The sequence below is a fragment of the Hylobates moloch genome, unplaced genomic scaffold (genome assembly GCF_009828535.3).
Source record: "Hylobates moloch isolate HMO894 unplaced genomic scaffold, HMol_V3 SCAFFOLD_5, whole genome shotgun sequence".
In the NCBI taxonomy this organism is placed as follows: domain Eukaryota; kingdom Metazoa; phylum Chordata; class Mammalia; order Primates; family Hylobatidae; genus Hylobates; species Hylobates moloch.
The window spans coordinates 30,704,564-30,729,951 of record NW_026652280.1 but is presented as its reverse complement, the minus strand read 5'-3'; the positions used below and the strand labels follow the sequence as shown (position 1 = coordinate 30,729,951).

General features: G+C 50.9%; 1 protein-coding gene across 8 annotated transcripts in view; it reads left to right on the top strand.

The window, feature by feature from the left end:
- The window catches only part of CTIF (cap binding complex dependent translation initiation factor), a 328,654-nt gene that overhangs the window by 283,515 nt on the left and 19,751 nt on the right, over positions 1 to 25,388 (top strand). The gene's annotated exons all lie outside the window — the stretch shown is intronic.

The following is a 25,388-nucleotide window of genomic DNA, read 5'->3' as shown; positions in this document are numbered from 1 at the left end:
AAAAAAAAAAGAAAAGAAAGGGGCCCATCCTTCAGCAAAGAGATGTGCAACAGCAGGCGCTTCTGCTCCCCAAAGCCAGGTCTTTCTTTGTTGGGTTTATATAAAGGGAACCAGCACCCCCTTCCCTGGTGGGGTGTTGTGATCTGAGGCTTCAGTCATTCCCAATCCGGAGCACTGGCTGCAGAGGGGAGGCCTATGGTAAGTGTTGTCTCAATGAGCGGTCTTGGAATTGGATTGGATGGGTTTGCCACTGGATTATTTATTCTATGAAAACATATTTTCTTCTAAATTTCATCTGAAAAAGAAAGAAACAAGAATGACCAAGGAACTTTTGAGAAGCAGGAATTCAGCAGGTGCTTGTGCTGCCAGATATTGTAACTCACTTTCTACACCCCTCTGGCTGCTGTCAGGGGAGAGAATTGAAAGGTGGCAAAAGTGGAAGCTGGAAGCTGAGTGGGGCTGCTTAGGCTGCCCAGCAAGAGGTTGGTGGCTTGGAAGACAGCCTCAGAGTGAGGGTGAAGAGCACGTTTAGGCTCTAGTTGTATTTCTGAGTTAGAGCCAGCAGGACTTGGTAATGTGAGATGGAGGGAAGGGAGGAGGGGACATGGGCTCCCCGTTTACCAGCTTGGTGGTCCCATTTTCTGAGATGCAGGATACTGGATGAGAAATAGAATGGGGATGAAAAGCAAGAGTCAGTTATGTTTGAGTCGCCTGTTAGCTGTCCCTAGGGAACTGCCCGGAGGTTGGCCGGGTGGAAGGCTCTAGAGATCCTGAAGAGGTCACGCATGGAGGTAGGGGATGGAGGGTTCTGTGAAGTATCGATATGCACCTGGTGCTCAAAGCTGGGGACCGGATGGAACCACGCAGGAAGAGAGTATAGATGGAGAGGGAGAGGAAAGGGGTGTGTAAGAACCCTCACAGCAGCCCTTTACTGGGACCTGGACACCTCCCCCGTGTTGTACCCTCCCACCACCGGCAGGCCTCTGCAGGGGCTACCAGGACACAAGGAGGAACAGCCTCCTGAGAATCAAAGGACCAGGACAGAAAAGTGTCCTGGGTTTGGCAACAAGCAGGTCACGGGCCCTGGGTGTCAGTGGAGGTGAGGACAGGAGTGTGGACAAGTCTTTTGAGAAGTTTTTCTGTGAATGGCAGCAGGGAAGGGGAGCTGTGGGGTCAAGGGGCATCTTTGTGTTTTTGAAAGAAAGACAATAATAGAGCAATTTAAGAGAAGGGAGGGAGTGTATTTATAAGTGTTTTTGAAGCATCCGTTTATAGAATAATAGCATGCTCATTCCAGACTAGCACAGAGCACACAGTTCTCTCTCGGGTGTTTTGTAAACCCTTGAGCCTCTGCCACTCCATGTACCCAAACCACATTTCTTAACAAATGCACTTGAAATCAGATTTGTTTCGCAGATTCAGACAATGGCCTCTCCTGACTTTATTTCACTCTCAAAGTGCCTTGAGCTCAGAATGCAGCTCCGCGAGGGCTGGCAGCTCTGCTTTTTGCACCCTTTGGAATGACTTGAAGGCAGCCTCATGGAGGCTAGGAGCGGGCCTGCATGGTCTCTTGGGTCTTCCCATCCTTGCCTGCATCGCCCTGTGCCCTGGACAACCCACCTTGAGACAGGGAGCAGCACTGTTCTAGGGCGGTGACCTGAATTGCCCCAACACGTTCCCTCTGCGTGATCTGGACACCTCCTGGTGCTGTCGTCACCTGCTCCTCTGAGAGGGAGGCAAGGCTGTAGCCGAGCGCTGGCCATGGCTGCTGGGACACTTTTAACACCGCCTGAGGTAGTGCAAATGTTCCGGTGTGAGATCCGGAGGTGCCAGGGGATGTGTGCAGACAAGAACAAAGAGCCACACCTAACGCACACTTGTTGGATGCATTCAACTTTTCGGGCCAGTTTGACAGACACAAGCCCATCCAATCCTCATGGTAAACTTGAAGAATAAATAAATCACCTATGGCCTTCTCCAATTTGTAAAAGAAGAGGGCAGAGCCCCATGTAGCAAGCTAGCTAGGGCCGGGCTGCAGCAGGGTTCAGATCCTGGCTCTGTTGTTCGTCAACTGCACCACAGTGGGGAGTATTTATCTGCTCTGAGCTTTGGCTTCCTCATCTGCAAATGGTGCTCATGCTGCTTTCTCTGCAAGGTGCAGGGAGGGTGGCGAGGCATGGAGAGACAGCTAAGTGCACTAGGGACAATGAGGCTGGAGGATGGAAGGAAGTGCCCGGGGCATGGCAGCTGGCAGAGAGCTAGTTGTCATCTAGGCTGATGGGGCCTAGGGGCTGAGCACATGCCTGATCTTAAAGGGCTACTTGGGCTGAGTGTCCTGCCCAGGGACACACAGCTGATCCATGCCAGAGCTGGTCTGGAGCTCCTGAACTCCAGGTAGGGCTCTTTCCAGGAGAAATCTTGGCTTCCCTAAAACTGGGCCGTAAGAAAAGATGGGGACTTAAAGGGGTGCCCTATGGATCTTATCAATCCTTGTGAACAGCCTGTTGCCTTTTGCAGCTCCGTAGGGACCCCTGAATTCTTCAACTCATTTGCTGCCTCATAACCAGGCTTGACCTACATCCCTAAAGCAGGTTGAGCCGGCTTATGGAAGTTTCCAGAGCCAAAGGCACTCACTGCTGCAGCCCCCTCCATGCTGGAAAAGCTTAGGCTTTCCCCCTGGGGCCATGTAGATGTCTGACCCCAAATCCACAGCACCCACTTTGCCCTGAGATCCCCCCAACTCCCAGAACCACCCCCAGGCCCACATTTCCAGCTGCCCACTACACCTGTCCCAGGTCATACCACAGGCCCCTCCAACAGGATTTGGCCAGAACTGCACCCCAAGACCTCCTGCTCAGTGCAGCTCTCATGCAGGCCCCCACCCATGCTGCCTGCCTCCCTGCAGCCAGGCAGCAGCCCCAGAACCCACGCCATGGCCTTTCCTCAGTCCAGTCACTCACTCCATCCCCTGCGTCTGCACCCCCAGGGCTCTCCTGCAGTGCTTTCCTTGCTGTTTCTGAGTAAAACACAAACCCACAGGCCATCTCTGAGTGAAGGGTCTTGCTGAGGGTGGGGACAAACCTAAGGGAGAGATGCAAAGTCCTCACCATCCAGCCCATCTGGGGGTCCTTGTGCTCACAGAGGCCCCCTTCATTCTGAGGTCCAAGCTCACTCGGTCCCCACGCTCCTTTAGATCAAGCATGTGCTTAGTCCCCAGGCGCCTCAGCCTGGAGGACACCCAGCTCTCTGGGAGTCCCTGGGGACATCCTTTCACACCCTGACCTCATCAAATTAACCATTCTTTAAGTTACTCAAGCTTGAAACTTTGGAGTCATCTCTGCCTCTCTGTCTTCCTGTCCCTGACACTTCTTCCCAGGCCCAGCTTAAAGTCACCTTTTCTGTGTAGCGCCCCCATCACCACACCAACAGCTTCCTCCTGAGGGACCTGGAAGTGCCCTCCGTCCTTACTGCTCCATCCTTACCCCAGCCTCTTCATGTTGCCTCGTAGTAGTGTTCAGTGACGGTAACAGCACATCTCACTGCATGGACGCCTCCATCTAAATCGAGTGCCTTGTGTGTTCTTTTCTCTTTTAACTCAGACAGCACTCTGAAGATTATCATCCCCATTTTTCAGAGGAGAGCAGAGAGGTCAGGCAACTTGCTCAGGGCCACACAGCCACCAAGTGGTAGAATCAATCCTGGAATCCAGGTCTGACCACCCCATTTCACTGCCTTGCAGGCAGAGCAGGGGCTACTCTGTTTGTTTTCTTGATGCATAACTCAGCACCTATATGGTAGGATCCCAGTAGATCTTGGTGGAATTGATTCCATTTTTGCCCCATCTAACATGCCAATCAGAGATCCTTCTTCCAGAGATGAAGAAGAAGAATTTTCAATGTGTGCTTTTCTTGTTTAAGAACAAATAGTTTCTGCCAAGGTGGTTTTCAAAGTGATTGAAGAAGATTATTGGTCATCTGTAGCTGCAGGAGTCTCCTCGCTCTGCTATTTACAACTCATATTTGCTTAGCAAGCTCTTTTTTATTGTTTAAATATTTTTAAATTTCTATTTTTAGTTTTACTGTGGTAAGGATACTGAACATGGATCTACCCTTTTCACAGGTTTCTAAGGGTACAATACGGTATTGTATCCATAGCCATAATGTTGTGCAGATCTCTAGAACATATGCATCTTGCATAACTGAAACTTTCACCCATTGATTGGCGACTCCCTATCTGCACCTCCCCCCTAGCCTCTGGCAACCACTAGTCGTTGCTTCTTTGAATTTGACTATTTTAGATACCTCATGTAAATGGAATTATGCAGTATTTGTTCTTCTGTGACTGGCTTATTTCATTTAGTAATGTCATCAGAGCTCATCCATGTTGTTGTATATTGCAGTTTCCTTCTTTGTAAAGGCTGAATAGTATTCCATTGTATGTATATACCACTTTAAAATTTTTTTCTTCGTGGTTAATATTTGTACATATTTATAGGGTACATGTGATATTTTATTACATGCATAGAATGTGTAATGATCAATCAGGTCAGAGAATTTAGGATATCCATCACTTCGAGTATTTATCATTTCTATGTCTTAGGGACATTTCAAGTCCTCTCTTCTAGCTATTTTGAAATATACAATGCATTGTTGTTAACCATAGTCACCCTACTCTGCTATCAAACATTAGATCTGATTCCATCTAACTATATGTTTGTACCCATTAACCAACCGCTCTTCATCTCCCCACCCCCACCCCCAACACACACACACACACACACATTGTTTTATCCATTTATCTGCCGATGGACATTTGGGTTGTTTCCATGTCTTGGCTTATTGTGAGTAGAGCTGCAATGAACATCAGAGTGCTAATATCTCTTCAAAATCCTGATTTCAGCTCTTTTGGATAAATACTCAGAAGCGGGATTGCTGGATCATATGGCAGCTCTATTTTTAAGTTTTTGAGGAACCTCCATGTTGTTTTCCACAGCAGATGCACCATTTTGCATTTCTTCCAACAATGTACAAGGGTTCTAATTTCTCTGCATCCTTACCAGTTTGTCTTTTGTTTTTTTGCTCACAGCCATTCTAACAGGTATGAGGTGATATCTCATTGTGGCTTTAATTAATTTGCATTTCCCTGATGATTAATGACATTGAGCATCTTTTCATATACCTGCTGGCCATTTTCTATGTCTTCTTTGGAGAAAGGTCTATTCCAATTCTTAGCCTAGTTTTACATTGAGTTATTGGGTTTTTTGCCATTGAGTTTCAGGAGTTCCTTATATATTTTGGACATTAACTCTTTATCAGATGTGTGGTTTGCAAATATTTTCTCCTGTTCCATTCTTTGTCTCTCTCTCTGCTGATTATTTCCTTTGCTGTGCAGAAGCTTTTTAGTTTGATGCAATCAAACTTGTCTATTTTTGCTTTTGTTGCCTGTGCTTTTGGAGTCATATCCAAAAAAAAAAAAAAAAAAAGTGTCCAGACCAACATCAAGATGCTTTTTCTTTATGTTTTCTTCTAGTAGTTTTACAGTTTCAGGTCTTATATTTAAGTCTTCAATCCATTTTGAGTTGATTTTTGTATATGGTATGAAATAAGAGTATAATTTCTTCTTCGTGTGGATATCCAGTCTTCCCAACACCGTTTATTGAAGAGACTGTCTTTTCCTCATTGTGTGTTCTTGGCACCTTTGTTGAAGAGCAGTTGACTGTAAATGTGTGGATTTATTTTTCGACTCTCTATTTTGTTTCATTGGTCTATATGCCTGTTTTCATACCAGTACCATACTGTTTTGATTGCTGTAGCTTTGGGATACGTTTTGAAATTAGGAAGTGTGATTGCCTCAAGCTTCATTCTTCTTCACTCAAGATTGCTTTGGCTATTTGGGCTCTTTTATATTTCCAAGTGAATCTCAGAATTGTTTTCTATATTTCTGTTTTTAAAATGCCCCTGGGATTTTGATAGGGATTGCATTGAATCTGCAGATGGCTTTGAATAGTGTGAACATTTTCACAATATTAAATCTTCCAATCAAAGATCAGGAACAACATGAGGATCCCCAGTCTTACCACTTCTATTCAACATAGTACTGGAAATCCTAGCCAGACCAATTAGACAAGAAAAGGAAATAAAAAGCATCCAAATCTGAAAGGATGACATAAAATTGTCTCTGTTTGTAGATGACATGATCTTGTATATAGAAAATCCTAAAGACTCCACACACACACACACACACACACACAAAACTGTTAGAACTAATAAGTGAATTCAGTAAATTTGCAAAAAACATAATCAACATACAAAAATCCTTTCTATTTCTGTACACTATCTGAAGAGGAAATTAGGAAAACAATCTTACAATTGCATCCAAAAGAAATACTTAGGAATAGACTCAACCAAAGAAGTAAAAAACTTGTACACTGAAAACCATATTATTTTAAGACATGAAAAAAGACACAAACAAATGGAAAAACATCCCATGAGCATTTTATAATAGCATTCTAAGGACCTCTTTCTCCTGCCCAGGTCCTCAACCTAACTGTGACTATGAGGGCTGCACACACAGGAGGGGTGCAATTATTGTTTATGGCCTGAGCAAAGGATGTCATCTCCCCATCAGCTGGTATCTCTGAGCCAACCTGCCAGGTTGTGGGTCTGGCTTGTCTAGAGCCTTCATTCCCTGACCCTACAATGCTCTCCACCTCCTCCTCCTCTCCATGCCTCTGTGATCCCGTGGTGTTGTTGTGAGGCTCTTGTAGGTTATCACTGAATGCCTCTCTCTGAGCCCCTTACTTAAAGTCCTTTGTTGAAAATTTTTCTGGCAGGGGAATTTTCTTTTCTCTCCTTTTTTTTTTTTGTTTTGTTTTGTTTTTTGTTTTTTTGTTTTTTGTTTTTTTCTGAGACAGAATTTCACTCTTGTCGCCCAGGCTGGAGTGCAGTGGTGCAATCTCTGCCCACTGCAACCTTCACCTCCCAGGTTCAAGCGATTCTTCTGCCTCAGCCTCTCAAGGAGCTGGGATTACAGACGTCTGCCACCATGCCCGGCTAATTTTTTGTATTTTTGGTAGAGATGGGGTTTCGCCATGTTGGCCAGGCTGGTCTCGAACTCCTGACCTCAGGTGATCCGGCCACCTCAGCCTCCCAAAATGCTGAGATTACAGGCATGAGCCACTGCACCCGGCCAAGCAGAGGAATTTTCAACAAAGTTCCGTGTGCCTGTTTTCCTCCACTTCCTCTCATCCTCTCTCTCCCCTGAACATCCCACCTTTCTTCTCTCCATCCAATCCCCCCAGCTCATCCCTACCCATAATTCCAACCCTCCTGTCTCTTTGGAGTCCAGCAGCCATAGCCAGAGGTCAGGGGTGGAGTAAAGGAGGAAGGCAGGGTGCTTTCTGCCGGGAATCTCCCATCTCCCTGTACCCACCTCCTGACCCCCACCAACCTCTCCCTCTGGTTGCCCCCTGGCTCTCCTCCCCTCCAGGCCCCAGAAATCCCACCTGCCCCTCCCTGCCCTTTCCAAAGGAAGGGCAGGGGGAGGGCAGATGCCTCTGAGGGGTGTCTCTGAGGGGCGCCCCCAAGGGACACAACTGGCTGGGCTCCTAGAGGAGGTGGGCAGGCACAGGCCGGGGAGGAGAACACAGAGGCCAGCAAGTCAGGCTTCTCAGGAAATGAAATTGCTCTGTGCAACAATGAGAGAGCCACTTTTTAAACTTTTTGCGTGAGTGTGCATTCAATTGCTCACATTGTTTTGGCTCCAGGGGAAATCTGACCTCGGAAAAGGCTGAGATGAAGCGGGTGTGGGTGGAGAGCCTCTGCTATTTCACAGAGTCAAGCAACACATTCTTCAGAGGCACCTTTCCAGGCGGACCATTCCCCCTTTCCCAAGAGCAGAGCATTCGGCTGCCCAGCAGAGGCCAGGGCAGGACCCACTTTGGCCAGAAGTGACCAAGATAGTCTCTTCCCCAGGGGTAACAATGAACCCTGATGGGGAGCAGAGATTTGCTGGCTGGATCCATGAGGAATTACCTTCAACCCTGCACCTTGGGAAGCTTTTACTGCATTACAAACTCTCAGACCCCTTCTTCAACCAATTAAACCAAACTTCCTGAAAATGGGGTTTGCTGGGCAGGGATATGTAAGCTTTCCAAATGATTCTAATGTCCGGCCAAGGTTAAGGCCATAGTCTCAGCATCCTAGGTGCATTCAGTGAGCATCCACTGACCAGCCAAAAACCCTTGGGTGAGGAGCACAGCCTTAGGAGCCAGAGAGACCTGAGTTTGAATCCCAGCTGTGCCGCTTACTAGCTGTGGGACTTTAACCTCATTCTTCCATCTTTTGAAACCTCAATTTTCTTACTGTAGCATAGGAATGAGAATAATACTCACCCTGTGGCTTTGTTTTCAGGCTTAAAATAAGCGAGGTGTTTCTGTAAAGCAAGTGGCATATGACAGCCTTGCAGGGAACTGTCAGTTTGTGTGTTGCTGTTGAATACAAACCGTGTTCCAGGCATGGCTCAAGAGAAAAATCGCAACACAGTCAGCCCCAGAAAGTGAGGTCCATTCTCCCAACTGGGCATCCAAGGCCTCCATAAGCAAACACAACCCCTCTCTCCAGCCAAACTGCTTCACTTGTATTTCCATAGGTGGCCTTGCATTCCTCCCACCGTGAGAACAATCTTTCTCCTCTTCTTGCCTGGCTCTTGCCCACCTTCAGGGCCGGGCTCCCTTCCCACCTCCTCCCCACCCTGGCTGGATTCGGTCCTCTTACAACATCCTATAGAACTAATGTCCACACGGGGCTGTCAACGTCTATCTCCAGATATGCTCTTTGCCAGGTGGCTGTATTAATGCCTTGTGACCCTTTCTTGGTTGCTTTTAAATCATTTCAGTCTTTCGTTGCTACCTGGGGACAGGCTATGTCTCATCTGTCATGGAACCCCGGCTGCATGTTGCCCTGGAGTCTGTGCTCATTCAACAAGCAATGATTTAGTTTGAGACAATGCTTCTTATTGAACTGCGAAGTTTCCTTCCTAGTAGTACCAGAAGGAAGGATATAAGTTGCGATCCTTCAGCAAAGAGCTTGCAATCCTCCTGAAATTAAGCAGCCATGAACACTTATGATGGATTGTGAGCTGGATGAATGTGGGGAAATGGAATGGGGAAGGGGGTGGGGAGCTGCTGGGGACAAAAGGCAGGGGAGCTGGGGCTTAAGGGAAAGTGGATTGTGGACAGGCATAGGGGAAATGGGGAAAGCCTCCAGGAAGGAGCCTTTGAGCCAAGGCATGGGGGCCAGAATAAGCATGGCCCATCTGGGTGGTAAAGAGAGGGCCCAATGAGCGAGCCATGGCCAGCTCCAGCTCTCACTAGAGGTGTTCTAGTGACTGCAGGATGACTCCAAGAACCTCTGAAAGGTTTTAAGCCACAAAGCAACACCATAGAAGGAACAAAGGAGCATTTCTTTATTCATTCAACAAACAATGAGAAAAATGCTACTTCCTTATTAAACTGGAAAGTCTCCTGGACACATTGCTTGCTAGAAATGTGCTGAGATAACAAAGTCAACTAAATCTGGAGCAGTCTCTAGCCAGAGTAGCCCACGGGTAACTCAGTGCCCAGAGGAGTGCAGTGCTCCAAATAAAGCGTGGGCAGGAGAGGGAAGGTGGGAGCCCAGATAGAGGAGGAGGCGAGGAGGCCGGAGAGACACCTCAAGGGGCATCCCGGCAGAGAGCAACTCCCCAGCTCCTGATTGCCTTTAAATTTGTTCTGACTGTAACGGTCAAACAAAAAGACTTAGCAGGAAGTGAAGGGCTAGAATGCAGCTTGAAAAATCAGGAGAACCTTTCTCCATGAACAGTTTATTCCAGCCCTAATCTTAGGCACAGACCCCGCCTGGAATGTTCCTCTGAGAATGTAGCCTTCCTAGGGCAGGTACCCAGCCCCTGGGCACTGGCTTAGCATCGGAGTCCCTGCAGGGCCAGCAGCTGCTGCTATGAATACCCCAGCTTAAGCGACCATTCCTGTAACCTCCGCCGAAATAACTTCCCACCCGCTTTGTCCCCTCCAGAGCTTTCGTTCCCCTCTTCTGCTCAGCACACACAGTGAAGTTAATTCAGCGGGGTGACGCCGACCTACCCAGACCCCCATGCCCCAAACATACACACATAAACACACGGAAGCAGCCCCATCTGAAGCTACCTGGATCCTTGACCTCCTCAAGATAGAAGTGGAGTCTCCCACCCACCCCACCTCCACTCCCGACCCTCTCCCCAGCCCCCACCCTTTGACTGTTCTGCTTCCTTAGCCAGACTCTGCAAACTGAAATGTGAAATTTGAAGCCAGTGTTCCCCTTAGCAACCATGGTAACACAGGATCTGATAGAGAGCCTAGAGTTATAAAAATACCAGCTTCCACCAGACACTGGTTTCCAAAGGGAAACCAGTCTCCAAGCCAGAACCGTTTTTAAACAGTCTTAAAACTCAAGAGATTTCTAAACCGATCTCAGCGTGGCTCAGGAGGACATCTCTTTAATCCTGTTTTGGAAGGTGGTGTGGGTGCAAGCTTTGAGTATTTTCTCTAAAATACAGAGATTCAGAATGCATGTGCTCACGGGAGAATTAACTAGCCTTATGAAGGGTATATAGCAGGGAGCAGTTTTTCCTAATAAACATCAACTATTTGGCATTTTTTCATAGATTGAGCTGCCCTGCTGACCCCCAGTGAAATCTTCCTTCCAGTTCCCTCCCGGGGAGTCCTCAGCTCCATTCATCCTCCTAATTAGGGAGAGAGAATGATTTCGCATATCTCCCCTTGCTTGAAAACAATTTAAATTCACGAAACCATTTTCCAGCCAGAATTCTACTTTAAGGCTTAGGTAGGGAGGTAAGAGATGGTGATGTCAAAACTTTTCTGCTCAGGACCTACAAGAAAAGCCCTACATCCCTGTCCCCAGCCCTTTCTCTCGCCACGGACGCACCCTCGGGGCATGGGCCCAGCACGAGCTATAAATCCCTGGTCTCTGCGTTCCCTGCAGAGGGCACAAGCCTGGCGAGTGGGAGCAGTGAGGGCAGTAGGGGGAGTCTCCCCAGGGGAGGGGCACCTACCCAGCCCCCAGCCCCGCCTTCGCAGCCCTGGGCGGCTTGCCCTCCCATCTCCTTCCCCCGCCTGCTCCCTCCTCCTTCCTCTTATCTCCTGGGGCCATGCCTTGTAATTTTGAAAAATCTTCTGACTCGGTAATTAATGTCTGAACTTCAAGAGGCCCCTGCTATCTGCAGAGCTGAACTGAAGGTGGGAGGGGACCGGCAGCTGCTGAAGGCTTGGAGGAGGGAGGGGGTGCAGATTTTTTTTTCTAAGCTGTTGAATGGACGGGACTGTGGAGGATAGAATCGTACCTTACCAGTGTCGTGGGTACAAGATATATATGTACACAGGCACAAGCATCCGTCTAGATTTTTAAATCCTTTGGGGTAATCCTTTGGGGTTAAAATCACACAGTAGGATGCCCTCCTGCTCCCTACACACCCTCACCCTCCCTTAGCAGCTTCCCAGCAGGAGGATGGCAGCAAACACTAGGGGAGCCAGGCTGGGGGACTTTCTGAGTGCAGGTCTGGTTAGGAGGACTGGTTGGGAGGGAGAGAGAGTGACTTACACATTTCAGAGATCATAAACCAGGCACTGGGGGTGCAAAAAATGGCCATCAGTTACTCCAGATAACTCAGAAGTCAAAATATAAGCCTGCCTGTTTCCCACCTTAAGGGAGGATGCAGGCAACTCTGCAGATGTCTGCAGTGCCCCCCATCTCCGTGCCTCCCAGAGTGGCCCCCCACCTCGCCCAGCCTCCATGCTCCAGCACAGGTGCCCTCCCGCTAGCAGTTGGGGTGCCGAGTGCTGGACCCGCTGCTAGGCCCTGGGCATAAACACGCTGGGGTCCCTGTCCTCACAGAGCTGCTGTCTCCTGGGGAGGGGAGGAGCACACACAGCTCTCCAAGCGGATCTTTCTCCAACCCGCTCCAGCTCTCAGGACCTGTAGCTCAAATCAGCATTGATGATATCCACCTGCTGCCATTCTTGCCTTCAGATGTGAATGATGTTTAGGGAACTAACTTTTCTCCTCCCTTCTGTCCACCTCAAGACCGAGCCAGGCTCCAGTTCCTTCTTGATGGCTCTGCTCTCATTGCCACCAGCACTGAACTGTAGGTCAGAGTGTGGGCTGGGCCAGGCCTTTTGAGAAAGAACCTCCAGGATCAGCCTTCTCTTGTAGTCAAGAAGAGGAGGGGAATGCTGGGGGAAGAAGTGGGTTTCGGAGGCAGACAGTCTCCTGCAGCTTACCCTCTCTGACCCTCAGGCAGATGTGTTAATTATTTTTGTTTGTTTGTTTGTTTGTGTTTTGAGACAGAGGCTCACTCTGTCACCCAGGCTGGAGTGCAGTGACGTGATCTTGGCTCACTACAACCTCTGCCTCCCAGAGTCAAGGATTCTCCTGCCTCAGCCTCCTGAGTAGCTGGGATTATAGGCGTGTGCCACCACGCCCAGCTAATTTTTGTATTTTTAGTAGAGACGGGGTTTCACCATGTTGGCCAGGCTGATCTCGAACTCCTGACCTCAGGTTATCCGCCCACCTCGGCCTCCCAAGGTGCTGGGATTACAGGCGTGAGCCACCCCGCGCCCGGCCAGATTTGTTAATTGTAAATTGACTTCCTTCCCTGTAGCTCACTGTCTGAGAGGCACACCACCCCCGAAAAACAAAGGCATGAAATAAAAGGATGGGTTCACAGCATAATTTATATTATATAAACTGAAGTGCTGCTTACTAGGAAAAAACGTGGAGGAACACAGTAGAATAAGGCTTAGGGCCTCGGTGCACTCTCTGGGAGAAGGCTCTTCTTCTAGGTGCCCATCTAGGGCTCTGCTCAGACATCAGTTTCTCAGACCCCCCCTGACCACACCCCAGCCTGTCCCCCCACCACTGTCCCCAGCCTGACTGCCTTCTCTTCATTGCACTACTAGTGCCTGGCTTGGAGTTTTCTTTGTTAATCGCTTATTTTCTGTCTCTCAACTAGCATGGAAACTCTCTCAAGGCAGGGAACGTGTCTATTCACAGCTGTATCCCTGTGCCTAGAATAGTGCCTGGTATGTAGCAGGTCCTCAGTAGATACTTATTGACTGAATTAAGGAAGTAGAGTGCCTAGACTGAGCAAAGCCAGAGACAATAGTCAGCCCTTCTAGAATTCATCTGGAGTGATTTCGCAGAGGAGATAAATCCAGGACCCTTGAAGGGGCAATGTGAGTGAGCAGAGTGGGGCTGGCTGGTAGTGGTCCCTGGAGATGAGCTCAGAATGGGAAAGGGAAGAGAAACACCCCCCCCATCACCCCACCAAGCAAGCCCAAAAGGGGCATTTGTGCCCACACTGTGAGTAAACCAGTGCAAACAGTGCTCTCAGCCGGCCAAGCTGCCTCTGTTCTGTCCCTGCCTTTGGTTAAGTGGCCTTTTCTCAACAACCCTCCACCGAGCTTCATATGAGATTCAGTCTGTCCAAAGTCAGAATCCCACAAACCACAATTTTTAGGAGAAGTCAGGAGGAGCTTCTAGCAAAGCTCCCTGGACCAAGAGCCCATAGGGAAGGGATTATTGCGGGGGCCTGGGCACCTGCTATGCACTGTGACAGCACTCAGCAGGGCCCTCCTCACTGCCTCTCCCATGAGGGACAGAGGAAGTTAGGAGTATGTGCAGGGGGCATAAAGGGTGGGAGAATGGAGTAGGTGGGAAAGGACACCCACAGTCACGGACCTTGAGGATGATGGAAACCCTTTAGCCCTTGACAATTACAGCAGAATTCACCTATGGAGCAACATGTCCAGTAACAATATAACATGAGCCACATGTGTAATTTTACATGGTCTAGTAGCCACATTTTAAGAAACTGAAAAGGGAACAGGTGAAATTAATTTTATGTCGTCTAGGCCGGGCGCGGTGGCTCACGCTTGTAATCCCAGCACTTTGGGAGGCCGAGGCAGGTGGATCACGAGGTCAGGAGATCGAGACCACGGTGAAACCCCGTCTCTACTAAAAATACAAAAAAAAATTAGCCGGGCGTGGTGGCGGGTGCCTGTAGTCCCAGCTACTCGGAGAGGCTGAGGCAGGAGAATGGCGTGAACCCGGGAGGCGGAGCTTGCAGTGAGCCGAGATCGCACCACTGCACTCCAGCCTGGGTGACAGAGCGAGACTCCGTCTCAAAAAAAAAAAAAAAAAATTTATGTTGTCTAATATATCCAAATAATCACCATTTTAACGTGTAATCAATATTAAAAAGTACCAATGAGATATTTTTTACGTTCTTCTCCTTTGGTACGAAGTCTTTGAAATCCAGTCTGTATTTTACACTGAAAGCAGCTCTCAATTTGGACTCAGGCACATTTGAAGTGCCCAAGACCACATGTGGCCGGTAGCTATTACGCTCGACCAGGAGGTCTGGAGGCAGCTTCTGGAATCCTCAGGCTTTTGGAGCAGTTCTGGATCCCTAAAGTAACTGGATTCCCAAAGTCTCAAAAGTACTTTTCATAGCCTCTCACAGCACCAGGCAGCAAAGGGGCACCATGAATACTAAAACCTGAAGCTCACAGCCAGTGTGCATGTGGGGCTGCCTGGCTGGAGAGCTCCCTGCAGGGTCTGGAAAACGTGGTCCTTCTTTTTTTTTTTTGAGACAGGGTCTCCCTTTGTCACCTAGGCTGGAATGCAGTGGCACAATCAGGGCTCACTGCAGCCTCAACCTCCCAGGCTCAAACAATCATCCCACCTCAGCCCCCCAAGTAGTTGGGACTCCAGATGTGCACCACCACCCCCGGCTAATTTTTTGTGTTTTTAGTAGAGATGGGGTTTGCCATGTGGCCCAGGCTGGTCTGAAACTCCAGGGCTCAAGCAATCCCGCCTCAGCCTCCCAAAGTGCTAAAGAGCGGGAAAAGGTAAGAAAGAAGAAACACATAGAAAGGGAAGAGAAAGGCTGTGGCAGGGGTGGCCAGTTGCATGACAGGGATAAGAACAGAATCCACAGATAGGGACACAGTGCTGGGCAGGGCTGGGCAGCTGCCACCCTCTCCTCACAGCAGCTCGACAGAAATCGTGGCCGAGTGTGTGGAAGGCACAATTAGCTCATTCTTGCATTGCCCTTTGATTACACAGGACTACCATTTCTGTAATTAAGACCTTCTCCCTTACTCAGAAGTATTGAAACATGAAAGTATTTGCTGAATCTGGTTTCCCAGGGTTAAAAGCCAGACTTAGGAAACGCAAACACACTTGTGGAAATGCAAACACACATTCAGTAACTAATTATCCTTTAATTAAGGCCAAAACCCTACTGAAAACAATTAGCTCTGGAAATTGAACAGTAGGTACAGCTCCACTTTCTGCTAATTGTTCTTCCCTGATAGCCAGGAAGTGATGCGTCTGGGGGGCGGGGGTGGTAGGGAATGAATTAGTCTGCTGCTTTTGGTCTGGACTGGACCAAGTTCTACTTTTTTTGGAAATGTTAGTCAGAGGAGAGTTTGAGGTGTGGGGAAGGGCAAAGAGGATGTGGTTTGGGCAAGGGGAGGCGAGAGGCTGCCCCAGGCTTGGATGCATGCCATGGGAAGTCTCAGAAGCTCCTGCTGGCCACACAGAGGTGGCTTGCCTGGCTGGAGTGGAGGGCGTGGGCCAGGGATTAGCTGACTGGAAAGCAATTAGATGAGGTGCGGCTGGCTGGGAAAATACCTGGAATCCCAGGGCCAGAGTTGAGACTTGCTTGGCTAACGCTGCAGCCGGGAGGCCTCGTGGGGCCTGGGGAGTGGAAGTGCCCACCAGTGAGGATGGGAGGGTAGCCGTGTGGGCTGCGAGTCTTGGATGCCTCTTGCTGATGCAGAGAAGTGGATGAGTACAGATTGTGTAGGCTCGGGGGTCCTGCAGCCCTCTGGGAAAGAGGCCCTCTTCCTTGATCGCCATTTCCTCTCTCTAAATGCCCCCCTGCCTCCGCCACCCTCCACCTCTCCTCAGACTCCTTGGACGTTCCTAAAGCCTGCCTAGTCCCATCAGATCACCTCACCCCTTTCCTAGGTAGGAGGATGTATGTGCACAGTTTGAAAGGAGGGGTGGGGAGAGAAAAATGTGTGCCCCAAAGGAACAAAAAGGGCGCTTGGGATTTGGGAGGGGTAGAGAAGGTCACTGGCGCCACCAAACTCTCCCCAGAAAACACCTGCATGCTTAAAAGCTTACCTAGAACCCCTGAAGCCTGGCCTCTGGATGGGGGGCTTCCCAGGTAAGAGCCCCTGCTCTAGAAATGGAATGTTAGGTTTTCATACAGGCAAGAGGGAAGGTCTTTATTGGTCAGAGGGGCCTTCCAGATAACCCTCAAAGCAACTGTGCTAAAAATTCCAAAAGCTGGCCCAGCGCAGAGCAGGACTCTCTCAGATTCCAAAAGCCCCTGACAGCTCATTTTTTCCCCAGAAGGGACCCCAGCTCTTGCACAATCCCCTTCTCTCCCCTTCTCCCTCCCTTCCCCTCCCCTCCCGTTCTCTTCCTTTCCCTTCTCTCTGTAGATGAGGGTCGGCAAATGTCTTGTATGAAGGGCCAGATAGTAAATATTTTAGGCTCTGCAGGCCAAGAGGCAAAGCCGAGTTTAACCACATCCAGGCGAGGTGTAGGGCGCGAGCAGCAGCGTGAAACCAGGAGAGCAAGCGCCTCCACTCTGTCTTCATAGCGGAAAAAGCAGCCGTAGACGATATGCAAATGACTGAGAGTGACTGTGTGCCAACGAAACCTTATTTATGGACACTGAGATTTGAATTTCATATAATTTGTATATGTCACAAAATATTCTTTGATTTTTTTTCCCCAACTACTGAAAAATGGAAAAAACTATTCTTAGCTCATGGGCCATAAAAAGCAGGCCGTGGCCAGATTTGGCTGGTGGACTATACTTCGCCAATCCCCGATCTCACTGTGTGGTTCTCAAGTGGGAAGCTCTCCTCCAGATGATTTCAATGCACATGAAAGTTTGAGAGCCACTGTCATAAAGGAGAATTTGCAATTTCCCAGGTGACGCTGATGCTGTCATTAGGGGGATCCCACACTGAATATGCCCAATCTAGTCTGACCTTCACCCCATTTTACAGATGGCAAAACTGAGGCCCAGAGGCAACATACCTCTATCATATGAGCCCAGGGAAAGGCTTCTTTGTCTCAGGATGCAGAGCTGGGTGGTTTTCTATCTCTAGCCGCCTTCAGCGATCTGCCCTGCCAGCTCACACTGCCCAAGGCTCTAGCCAAGACACAGGAAATGTGTATGTGTCCCCCGGAGCCCGAAAGCAGCAGGGCTACAGTGAGTCATTTCCCGTGAGTGGAGCTGGCATGCGCTGAGCCTTCCTCGTGCTGTCAGTTCACTCCCTTCTGACCACTCTAACCTGCGCTTTAGAGAAACTCCCTGCCAGCTTCCGGGGAGCGAAAAGCCCCCTCTGTGAGAAGGGAAAATGGAAAGAGCCAAGGTTTGCCTGTCAGACTTGCATGATTTCAAATCCCATGTTCATGGTACTGTCTGGGACTTGAAACAAATTCCTTCACTTCCTTGAGCCTCAGTTTCCATCGTAAAATGAGAAAACAGCCCCTGCCTCTGCGGGGTTCCCAGAAGACCTGGAGATTAAATCTGTCCAGTGTCAGGCACACGGTAGAGAATTTTTATGGTGTCCTTATTGGCCATCCTGGCATTATGCATTAGCCACAAGGGTACCCAGCCTCAACCTCAAAAACCACAGAAAAAGGCCACCTGATCCTCCAGACAACATGTGTGGCCATGGCTGTGCTGATGGTCTTACAGAGGCAGTCACTGTCCTACACTCCTGAGACATTGCCACTGACGATTTAGGTTGTGCTGTGTAAGGCTCATGTACTTGGGGCCCTTGGTGGCCTTCAGGGTGTGAGAACCCTGAAATTGTACGCAGACATCTGTGAACCTGTGTAGAGGTGCATTTTTCTGGGAGAGGTGCAGATTTTTCATCAAGATCCTCAAAGGGATCCATGCTCCCAAGAAAGCTAAGGATCCCACATCTATAAGCACAGTGCAGAAGGGAGCCCCAGACTTTGGAGGCATATTCCTGGATTTGAGAATCAGCTCCCTGACCCCCATGAGTGGCCTTGGGCACACTGGAGATCAACTGATCTCCACCCTCCGGCGTGGTCCATAAAGCAGTGATGGGGCTATGTGAGGATCAAGTAGGACACATCAGGCCAGGTGTGGAGAGGGGACTGTGTGGGAGCTGTCGGTCATTGTCCCTTCCCACCAACCACCCCCCACCTGCCCTCACCCCTGACTTGGCTGCCCCCCACTCAATCTTTGGGTTTCCTCTGCAGAGAAGCCTGCCCTGATCACCTCATGCATCCAAAGGGGGCTCCCTCCCAGCTCCCTGTTTGCATTTGTCATTCCACCCCTCTGCCCCCCCACTATAGGTGGCCTGGGGACAGGCACCGGGCTGTTTGGTCCCCATGGCCCCAGGCCCTCTAGCCCGTGAACATTTGCTGCAGGAAGGCACAAATGCATACCCCCACCCTAGGAGCCACTGCCTTGGAGCCCACCCACCTCCAGGCCCCACCTCCCTCCTCCCCCAGCAGCCACTTCTCTAAAGAGGCAGCTCCCACTGTGCTCTGGAGCATTCAAGATCCCAGCAACAAAGTCAGAGTTAAAAAGTATGTTCTGTGCTTCTGCTGGAGCTGACGTGGTCCCGTCAGGTGCTCCCTCTTGAGCACAGCCAGCAGCCCCCAGGGAGGCCCTGGGCTGCCCCTCAGGGTCCCCATGCTCAGCCTGGTCTTTTTCGAGGCCTGATTCTAAGCGCTGTGTGGGCCCTGCTTGCTCTGCCTGGAGGACAGTGGGGTCACCACTGGCCTCTAGGGGACCCCTCCACCACCCTGCTGCCCCCTAAATGTGTATGGGGCAGGCCCTCCAGCTTCTCACACCTCAACTCTAAAGGCCTGGGCGATTATGAGGCACCAGTGAGTGAGATCCCCAGCCAAACCCATCACTTCAGCCCACCAGGTCCCAACATCCCACCAGGTCCCCCTGAACTGCCAGCACCTGTCATTCCTCTAGAGGGGCAAGGAAGCAGGGTGGGAAGCCCCAGGAGACTGCCGTTGGTCATGCGGTAAGGATTAGCCAGGCCTTCCTCCTCCACTCCTCTCCTCTTTGCCTGGTGCAGGAACAACCAGCTAGGAGTCAGGAAATCTGAGTTCTGGTGCTGGCCCTCTTGCCACCCAAGCTGTGCCTCTGGTTTCCTCCTGGGCACCGCACATAGATGCCATCTGTGAGTGTGTCCCCTGCTTAGTCCACATCACCTGCCATCAGCCTGCTGAGAGGGCGCCGGGGCCCACTGGGACACCCTGGGAAATTGTCAGCTACTAGTCCTGCATTCCTGCCCACATTTGGGCTGTTTGTCCCTTCCCATCGCATAAGGAGAGGGGAAGGGCAGGAAACTGAGGCAGCCAGGGTTTGACAGTGAAGCCTGCACTGCCTGGCCTGGGGGCAAAGGAGTGAGGCCCAGAGGTTACGAGCTGCCAAGGACTGGGGATCTCGTCTTGCTCCTCCTGGCTCCCATCCAAGCTCCCATCCAATGCCCAGGTGCTGGGGGTCTCCTTTCCCTGGGCCTCCCATACACACATTGGTAACGGGAGGAACAACAGCCTCATCTCTGTGCTCACCACAGCCCCTCCCTAGAGGAAGGGAGCACTGGTGCCTGCCTCACAGGGTGGGGGTGAGAAGGGGGCTGTCTAAGGCCCATCAAGCATTTAGCAGGGGCCTGGTTCCCACTCAGAGGACACCGAGACCACTGTTCATTTCACATCCGGGGTTCAAATTCTCAGTGCTGCAGGAACTCAGAGGAGGAGGAGTGGCCTGGGAGCTGGGGAGGGCTGAGGTCTGGGCTGGGGGAAGCACCTGAAGGCAGGGGTGGAAGCTATGGGCCTAGGGGCACCTGAGCCTGGGTGAGCCCAGCCCAAACTGAACAAAGGCGATTTGAGCTAACAAGAGGGTCTCAGTCATTTATGGAGCCTCTGACACTCCCATCCACCTGAAGAGACATTTTTCTCAGTGGTGCCCACTCTGACTGCACCAGAAACACCCAGAGATCTTACTATACAGATTCCTAGGCCCCCACAGCCCTACACAGCCCTAAAATCAAAGAGTGAGGGCTGGATCTGTTTCTCTCCTAGGTGGATCCAGTACAAACACAGGGCTGGGAACTACCCACTGGATGCATCCCTCTCGCTGCTCGCAGGTGCCCTGAGCCCCTGCCCCCCACCAGCCTGTCCCAGCAGCCCTGGGCAGCTGGGTGACTGCGAGGCTAAGAATCCCCCACACCCACACCCTCCCTGGTGGGAAGGGAGTGGGGCTGGCTCTGGAACTCTGATTTGGTTTTACTGTCCAATGCCAGAAAGGGGGCACACTGAGGAAGAGAGACTCTTAAAAACAAAGTCCGTCTTCCCTGGGGTTTTATTTTACATTGGAAAATAGAAGAACTGATTTTTTTTCTACTTTCCCCCAAACTTGCTCCCTATCAATGTCCCTAAGGTAGGAAGAGTTCTCACTTCTCCAAGTGTGTAGTCTTGGCATTAATTAAAATCCAGAAACGACAGCAACGAAGCACCTGCTTGTTCTTCCTGCTTTTCTCCCAACATCCCGGCACATCAACAGCCCATCGGCTTGCGGGTAGACTCACATAGGAGCTGGAGCCTACGCTGAACTTTCATCCCAGGCCAAATGCCTATCGGAAGGCAGGTGCACCACCTTCCCAAGCCAGTGCCCTCCTAGAGTTGAGCATGCTGGGCTGCCCACACCTCACGTGAGCCTTTCGGTGCAGTGGCTGCCTGGAAGATGTCTCACCTGGGTCCTTGCACAGGCAGATACTGGAGAAAATCTGAGGAAATATATAGATTGATTTTTGTCTGCCCCCCTGAAACGAGTCCCCTTTATAGTCACACTTCACAGAAAGCACAACACAGACAGCATGTCTGTGCTTGAGGCTGTGGCTATGCACACTTGGGTGGGCTCAAAGTATATGCACTACCGCACAACCTTTGTCTCCCTCGGGGCCAACGCAGAGTTTAGTGTAGGAGCCTTCACTTAGGCACTGTGTTCACCTTTACAGCCTTCTCTAACACTTCATTTATTTGGTGGCCCCTTAACCAGAAGCATATGGAGAAGTCGAGGGATTTGCCAAGGGACAGGCAGCAATAGTGATTTGCCAGGGCAGGCCCCGAAGCCTGTGTTGGTCACAGGCAGATTCAAGGGCAGCAGCAGCCCCCAAACTCTAGATCCGCATCTCAGGCCCAGGCACATGTCCCTGACACCTCCCCGGGCCTGCCCACCAGCCCCTCAAACTCTAAGTGTCCTAGTGGAACCCGTCTTCTGCTCCCCAAGTATGCACCTCCTCCCAGCTAAGGACCGCCAGGCTGTGCCGGCTACAGCCCCGAGGCCATCCCTGACTCACCACCAACCCCCACCCTGCTGCCGGTCCCCAGGGTCTGTGAGCAGCAGCTCTTGCAGATTTTCTTGAGTCTGGCCACCACTTTTCTCCCTCTCCATGGCTCGGCTAGGCCACTGTTTCCTTTCCCCTGAATTACCCCACCAGCCCTCTCACTGGCTCACCCCTCCTGTTCCCAGTCTCACCCTGCCACGCTCTCTCTGAGCACTCCTGACTCACTTTTCTCCCTGCCTGTGGTGTCCTTCCCTCTCTTCCTCTCCTCACCCCACTCTCCTGGCTGTAGCTTCAAAGGTTTCTTCCCAGGAAGCTGTCCCTGAGCCTCCTCTCCTGACCCAGGTGAGAACAGTTCTTCCCGTCACTGACCCCACAGCACACTCTACACTGTGCCACTTGCAGCCCACTCAGTACTAAGAGCCACCACTGACTGAGCTCACTGTGTGCCAGATACTATCCTAAACACCCCACATCCTCTTCTTTAATCCTTGCAGCTACCCTTGGCAGGAGGTAATATTAGTATCTCCACTTTACAGGTAAGGAAACTGAGACACAGAGGGGTTGCGTGAATTGCACAACATGACTAGTGGGGCGGCTGAATCAGGATTAGAATCCAGGCAGTCTCACTTTACAGCCTTAGTTCCAAATGCTGATCTGCTTATGCAACATCTGTCTTCCCTCCTAGACTCATAAATCTACAAGGCCAGGATCTGTGCCTCCTTGTTGAATGAGTGAATGAATGAAAAGTTGTTACTACCCCTTTCAGACTGCCTGGAGAAGTTGGACTTGCTGTGCTCCAAGGCTTTATGTCGCCGGGGGGCTGCATCCCAGGGAACAGAGGCCCTTCCGAGCGGCCTCACCCCAGCCAGCAGAAAGCCATGCTTTCTTTCAAATCCAATCTTCAGGTCTTCCGAGAGGCCCAGGTGGACTCAGGTGCCTGTGTGAGCAGTGTGAAGAAAAGCTAGTCTAGGTAGATGCTAGACTAGACCTAGAACTAGATAGAAGCAACAGTTGCTCCCAGGCTGGGAGTGGTGAGTCTTCTGGCTACAGAGGTCAGAGAAGATCAGGGAAGGCTTCCTGGAGGAGGTTCTTACAGTTGTTCCTAAGGGATCTGGCCAATGGATCCAAGATCAGAAAAGGCACATGCTCAGCCAAGAGAATTGTCAGCAAAACCCAGAGGCAGATAAGGGCAGGATGCATCCTTAGACCTGTGAACAGACGAGTTTGGGTGGATTGGAGGTCTGTGAAGGGGGCGAGGTGGGAAGGCTGTAGGGCCCAGAGCAGAAGTGGCCCAGTGAGCCGCCTGAATGCCAGGCTAAGCCCTCATCCCCATGCAGCCTGGTCAGTTGAACACGGTGAGAATGCACGGGTGATAACAAAATATTGACTCACATGCTCATTCATCCAAAAAGATCACCTTGACTTAGAAAAAGAGTTGCCCCATTATTAAAATTTATATTCTGCTAAGGGTAAGGCTCTAAAGCCAAACAAACTTCCAGGTGCCAATTAACTTCTCTTATCTCCGAGTCTCTTAGACTTGGCAAAGAGTACTTACCAAATCCCTGCTGACACCCCGGGCAGCCCCAGGCCCTTTTCTCAGCCCGGGCCTGTCTGCTCCTCCAATGGGTGGCTGCTCCTCTGAGCACAATGCTAATTATGCCCTTAGCACAGCCCGATTCTTCTCTGAACATTAACAGAGCTTAATTGTCTCCGGCCCAGCTGTCCCTACCCAGTTGGTCCTTGGTTACTGCATTCTGCCCAAACCCACTGCAGAACCAGCTGCACTCCCTCACCCGAAGGATAGCTCTCCAACCCAGCTCCTGCCACACGGCTTCACTCCACCCCCACCCCCACACCCACCCCAGAAGATGGGCACCTCTGTCTGGGAACCAGGCTACTACAAGTGTTGATCCTTCTTAAATACAGCATGCCAAGATTATCATGCAAAAAAGGATATGGTTTAAGGAAAGGTTTCTTCAAAATTCTGTGCTTGGTGGCAGAGTAGTGGGCCAGTGTGTCCCTTTTCTAAGTCCTCCAATGACCCTTGCTCGTTATTTATGCCCTCCTCGACTCATGCTCTGTAAAGTCTGAGGTTGGTAAAAACCCCCTACATTTAGGAGGGCACCTGGGTAACGTAGGCATCCCATAAACAATCTTCTAAGAAGCTTCTTCCCAGGCTCAGGGAACTGTAGGCTGGCATAGCCTTGCAGATAATCTTGTGCCCAGTCGGTGGGCAGGCAGGGGACCCGTGGCTGGGTTGGCCCCTGGGCTCTGGGCATGGGGAGGCCCTCCTTCTGAGCTGGTGGGTGGCCTCTGCAGCCGTGCCTTCCCTGAGCTTCCCTCTGGGACAGCAGAGAACTCAACCTCTCTGCCTAGGGCAGCGCCCTCGTGGCCCCGGCTCAGCCCAGCTCCTCCAGGGAATTGGGTGGCTGGACTGCGGTTTAGTCGCCCCAGGGAAGCTTACCCAGAGGAGGAAAGGACTGTTTCGCAAGCCAGGCCAGGCGTTCTGAGCTGGCCTGTCTGCCCCTGGCATGTGGCTGGGCCTGTTAGGAAATCAAGGAGACGCTCTGTCTCTTTCCAGCAGGCGCCACTTCTGTCTTGCCACTGCTTTGCTCAATTCAAGACACTGGCTCGGGGGCCAGGCTGGCGGGCAGGCAGGCGGGCAGGCCCCTCTCCCACCAGCCCGGTGCCTGGGAAGCACTCACTGTCTCCTCAGCCGGTGTTATCCCGGGGGTCCCGTGCCTGGCTGATAAGGCCAGGCGGCTATCAGTGGCCATCTCGGGTGGGAGGGCAGGGTGGCTCTCAGGGAAGGATTCCAGACTGTTTCCTTCTGGGGCTGAGCTCCAACGCCCTTATCTCCTTTCCTGCCAGGCAGGGACTCCTCAGTGCTCACACACAAAAGAGAACTCCACCCAAGACGCACAGCCCCTACCTACTGGAAGGTGGAGGCTTTGCCTCCGGTTTCATTAAATCTACCTGGTTCTCAGTCAGGGGCAGTAAGTGTGCACTAAGCTAATATCAATGTATTTGGTCCTGCCAGGGGGTGGGAGGGTTGGAGAGACAAGGATGTTCAAGTAATGGAGCTGCCTTGGTGGCTGTTTTCGAAGCTCCTGGACCTGTCAGTCAACTGAAATGTCTCTTGGAAGAGAAACAACCAGGGAATGGGCCAATGCCAATTACAAGATTCAGGGGCTGTGGGGATGGCGAGGTCGGCCTCATGGGACTGAGTAGAATGAGGGTGGTGGGGCCCGAGTGTGAAAAACCAGGCCTTGCTCAGCCCCGCACTTGGCTGCCTTGAAGCCTGTGATGCAGGAGGCCTGGTGAGTATTATTCCCATTTCATAGAACGCAGGCCTGTGGATGGGAGGGCTAGAGGGAATACAGGAATATATTATAGAAGATGGGACAATGGAATCCTTGAGAGGTCAGCCGAGCGCCCATTCCTGTTAGCGTGGAAGGGAGAGCCCTGGCCTCACAGCGTTCCCAGGATTAATGTTCCGCCTCAGAAGAGCAGCCTACCCCAAGACTCTCAGACTTACTGCTGGGCAATGCTTTCCGGAGGCCAGGGCTGGCCTAGGTGACCCCTCAGGGCCTTGTTCCAGCCCAGCAGTCGCTGATTCTACAGGCAAGTTACTATGGGAACTATAACTTTGAATTTCCTGGCTCTGGGGCTGTGAAAATCACAACCTGAACCTTCCGTTGATGTGGGTTTCTCGATTAATTTCCTGTTTGATTGTTTACTTTAGAGAGCGGAAAATGCCTTTGCAGGCAGCTAGCTCCCTCCACGGAGACGCTTATCACACCCTGCCCCCACAGCCAGCAAGGTCAAGTCCAGGCCTCAGGTGGGTGGAGGTAGGGGCCAGAAGCAGGGGCTGGAGCTGGGGGCAGGGAGGAGGCTC